At 50.3% G+C, this 4995-nt stretch overlaps 1 pseudogene; it reads left to right on the forward strand.

Annotated features, from left to right (window-relative positions):
- The first annotated feature begins 683 nt into the window (after window positions 1-683).
- LOC115285582 lies at window positions 684-1491 on the forward strand (annotated as a pseudogene).
- Window positions 1492-4995: the final 3504 nt, after the last annotated feature.

Here is a 4995-nt window from a genome sequence, read left to right on the forward strand (position 1 = left end):
ATCCAAAGCTTCACAGTCTCCCAGCTTCCAAACTTCCCTTTCTGGGACACTGCTAAGATTGTCAAAGTGTCCTCTCTCACTGCAGTGAGTTCACAGAAACTTTGTGTTTGTGTGTGTGCTTTGTGAAAGAGCAAGTAATACAATGTACACAGTGTGACCACATGTATGTGTAAAAAGACAACATTCATGGAAATGCACGGAGGAAGACCCGGGCAGGTGGATGCCCACCAAACCCGTACCACGGTCACACCAGAGGAGGAACGTGCTGAAAGGGTCTGGGAAATCGGGGACCTCCTTCTTCAGGCTATGTTCTTCTTGTTGTTGTTGTTTGTTTGTTTTTCTTTTTACAGGTTAATTTATTGATCTCTAATGTGCTTTAATTCATTTCATTGCAAACTACATTTTGGATATCTATATTGTATAGGTTTCCTCTACTTCCTCTATAGCAATAGGTTTTGTTTATTTTTTCATTTATAGTTTATTGTCAAGGTGGTTTCCATAGAACACCCAGTGATCTTCCCCACAAGTGTCCCCCTCCATGACCATCATCCCCTTTCCCCCTCTCTTTAGCTCTCAGTTTGTTTTCAATGTTCGTGTTATTGTGAATCCTCCACAATAAGCAAATACTACTCTGCAATTTAAAAATCCAACGTCTAGCCCTCTAGCTGCCATCTTGCATCCCCGCGTGTGTGCGCCTAATCTCAGCTGGTCCACCCGAGACCCCCTGAGCACCAACCCTAGTCCCCCGCGGGGTCCCATTTCCGCTCCAACAAGATGAGAGAAACTATCATGAACCAGGAGAAACTCGCCAAACTGCAAGCGCAAGTGCGCATCGGTGGGAAAGGTCCTGCTCGCCGAAAGAAGGTGGTTCACAGAACAGCTCAGCAGATGATAAAAAACTTCAGTTCTCCTCAAAGAAGTTAGGGGTAAACAATATATCATGTACGGAGGAAGTGACTATGTTCACAAACCAAGGAACAGTGATCCACTTTAATAGCCCTAAAGTTCAGGCATCCCTGGCGGCGAACACCTCCACCATCACAGGCCACGCGGAGACAAAGCAGCTGACAGAAATGCTACCCAGGATCCTAAACCAGCTGGGTGCGGACGGTCTGACTAGCTGAAGAAGGCTGGCGGGAACTCTGCCCAAACAGCCTGTGGATGGAAAGGCCCCACCTGCTCCAGGAGAGGAGGATGATGATGAAGGTCCAGATCTTGTGGAGAATTTCGATGAAGCTTCCAAGAATGAAGCAAACTGAATTGAGTCAACTTCCGAAGAAGATAAAACTTGAAGAAGTTACTGGGAGCTGCTCTTTGATATTATGACTGCTTTTTAAAAATTTTGTTCATGGATCTGATAAAATCTAGATCTCTAATATTTTTAAGCCCCAGCCCCTTTTGGACACTGCAGCTCTTTTCAGTTTTTGCTTATACACAATTCATTCTTTGCAGCTAATAAGCTGAAGAAGCCTGGGAATACAGTTTGAAACCATAAAGTCAAAAATAAATAAATAAATAAAAATCCAATGTCTAAAAATAATTACAAGTTGAAACTCAGGCCATACTGTTATGAGTTCAGGGGAATATGTTTGACTCAAAATGTAGCATGGGTCCACATAACCTAGGCAGGGAAGGGTTTTATATTGACAAAATGTCTTAAGTCGTAAAGCATAGGAGTCCTAACCAGACTTTGATTCAGCACACCCTTAGGAGAAAATGAGCCAATAGGGTGGAAGCCTTTCACCTAATTCAAAAAGGCTCTGGGAAGGAGGGCAGCGCGTGCTGGCGCTGACCTACTGCCCTGGAGCCAAGTACACGGGACACTGGAGGAAGGGCCGACCCCAGAGTCCAGCAGCCACAGGCAGACTCTGCTCTGCTTGGTCAGACCACACTCCGGGACCCAGTCAACCTCTGAGCAAACTTCCCTAGGACCCCAACTCAACCCATGCTAGTCCAGGCCAAGAGGCATCACTACCGTCATATCTAGTGCCAGCTGCCCTATCCAAAGGGTGGGCAACCTGATTTAGCGTGGCCACGGACTCCTCCCCAAACTCCACAAGGTCAAGGACCCCTTATGAGGCTGACTGCTCTCCTAAGGGGGGGTCCTCTATGATCCCTTTCCCCAAACCCTATCATTACAGACAGGAAAACTGAGACCCAAAGAACCTGGGTGACTGTCAAGGTCACAGTGATTCAGAGGCAGAACCCTTTTAATGCAGACCTCCTTGGCTTGAAAAGAAATGAAAAAAGGCTGGCACTGAGAAGAGATCTCTATACTCAGAGAACAATTTAACATGTCATACAAGACATGTCTAATGGCTTACTCATGCCCGTGCCCTAAGCCAGGTCAGAATTCCCACTAACTACATACAAGCAGCCTGGTCAGGCTTTCTGAGGAAGCTGGGACAGCAGCTGTCATCCCACAGCTCAGTACAATGGCACCAACGGTCCTTTGGGCTGCTGTTTCTTCCAGTTGCAAGAAGAGTGTCACTGAGACTTCATTAAGAAGTCATTTCAGTTGCCATTTCTCATAAGTAGGCGTTAAGCCAGCCATCGCAGTTGCACTCTCAACCTCCCAACAGGGTTCATCTTCAAGGACCCAAGCATACCTTCCCAAGAGTCAGTGCAGAGAGAACTTGAACTTGGCCTCCTCCTGTGTTGGCCGATGGAAGCGGCCCTGCCCCAGGGACTGGGTGGCCCAGAGAGCTGACGGAAGAGTTCCATGTGCAGGCTGAGGGGCTGCCCACGTGAGAAGAGCCATCCATGCAGGAGCATCTGGGAAGGGGGCCAGGGATCCGCTGGGGATCCCCCAGACCAGCTCTGCATGTAGGCGGGGAGCTGCAACCTGGGATGGGACTGGGGTGAAGGAGGCAATATTGGGAACACGGGCCCCTCCGGTCCACAAGCCACTCGCCCTGCCCGGTGTCTCAGGGCCTCACCACACCACAAAACGGGTGTAGTAGCCAGAAAGGTCTTCCCCAAACTGAGCCGTGAGCCCCCTCCGGGAGCTTCTGTCCTTGGCCTGGTTCTGACAGTCCTGCAGATATTTGAAGGCAGGCAGCGCAGCCCCCTAAAATGTTTTTGGACTCATCCTCAGGGTCTGCTGGAGGGGGTGAGGGTGCAACACCTTCAGGGACAGCTGCGGGGGCTCGGGGAATCTGACTGCACATCTACCCCCTGGGAGCACTCGACCTGCTCCAGCGGTCAAGGTGACAGCATGTTTTGTATCATTCTCATGTAGACCTAGCCCTGACCTTCTGCCTTTGGGATGAATAGACCAGCCCAGGATCTGTCCGGGGGACTTCTTAAACTCCCGATACTCCCTGGGGGTTGCCCAGCCTGTTCCTCTGGCCTGGGGCAGGGACCAGGAACCGGCAGCAGCATTTTGTTGTCAGTGCTTCTGCTGCTTCTATTCAGTGTTGCTGCTGACCACTGGCCCCAAACAGTGAGACACACTCTTGCCCGTGAATGGGCTGGTGCTCTCGATGCTTTGGATCCCCGCTGACGTCACCAGCTTGTGGGAAGCAGCAGCAAGGAGCTGGTAGGGAGAGTGTGATCGAGCAAAGCTCTCGTGCCCTTACAACCCTTGTGGCTGATCCAGTTCCTCACAGGTTAAATCTCTTGAGTTAAAATGTTAATTGTACAAGTGTCCTTCAAGCTTTGGCAATCGTTAAGATAGTAATGTTTCCAGGGATGGTACCCTGTAAGATAGTAATGTTTCCAGGGATGGTACCATGTAAGAACAGAGAAAATGTTATCTAGAAGAAAAAAGTCTCTTCACAGCTGTGTCTGTGTTCTGTATAAAACTGCTTGCATGTGAGAAATAACGCAATCTGGGCAACACTCATGTTGCTCCTTCCATGCCCATCCTTTAGCGCTCTCTTCTTTTCTTCATCCCCTCATCCTCATGTCCTTGCTTCCGTGTGCTCGCACGCACCACACCAGCTGGTGCTGCAGTTCCACACACACTCTGCTGCTCTGTCCCGTCCTCAGGATTCTCTCTGGGGCCAACCAGTTCCTCACCATGACCATGCCTCCCTGGGTATCTTTTCTTTGTGATGGTCTCAGATGCCAAGGCGAAGGCCAAGTACAATTCCAAGGGAACCTGCCTCTCCAAAAGAATGCACGCTGAACCTCCCGTTCCTGGGAGCAGGGAGTTCCGTTGGAGAACTTTTCCCCCGCGTAGGCAGGGCTGCCCATTCATCTCAGGTGGACATGCTAAGGGGGCTTCTCAGGAGATTCTTCCCAAAGCAGAGATCCTGATGTGGGCTCCCACCTACACACAGAAGTAGTGGGACGCTTGAAAATTGCAGCTTGGTGGAGAAAACGTTTGAAAAAGACATCTACTCCACCAGGCCACGTCTGTATATCTTTCATTCTAGCCAGGTCCCTTCCAGTCAAATCCTAAAAACATTTTCTTGAAAATGATTCCTTGACAGGAATCTCTTACAGTCAACAGTGTCTCCTTTGGAAATAGATGGCCTCCACATCCTGCCTCCGGGGCGTGGGGAAGGGAAGGGTAGGAGGAAGAAGAAGGGAATGCGCTTGGTGAGTTCTAAACACTGAGGAAACGCTTGCAAGATGGCATTTTCAGTCCTGGCATCCCTGTCCTAAACGCCCAGATGCCTCCCTCTATCTGCAGATGGGGCAGAAGCACTAGTCCCTGGGGTCCCGGTGCAGTGATGGGTCCCACAGCTGCTCTCTGGTCCTGCTCAAACGGCTGATGCCAACCCTGTCTCTGCATTGAACTGGAGAGCGGCAAGGCTAGCTGTCTTGAGCCTGTGGCCATGGCATCAGCCCCAAGGCCTCACATGCCCCATAGGTAGGGCATGAGGAGGCCAGAAAGACAGCCATCTTTATCCTAAGACTGTCCTACAGCTAAGCATAACTTCAGAGCAGTGGTCCTCACCGGGACCGACTGAGTTTGGGGAGAGGCTCCACGTCCCATGCGGGCTCCCCTTTCCTCTGGCTCCTCCTTCCCTTAGCAAAGCTATT

This window comes from Suricata suricatta, chromosome 2 (assembly GCF_006229205.1).
Source record: "Suricata suricatta isolate VVHF042 chromosome 2, meerkat_22Aug2017_6uvM2_HiC, whole genome shotgun sequence".
Taxonomy (NCBI): Eukaryota; Metazoa; Chordata; class Mammalia; order Carnivora; family Herpestidae; genus Suricata; species Suricata suricatta.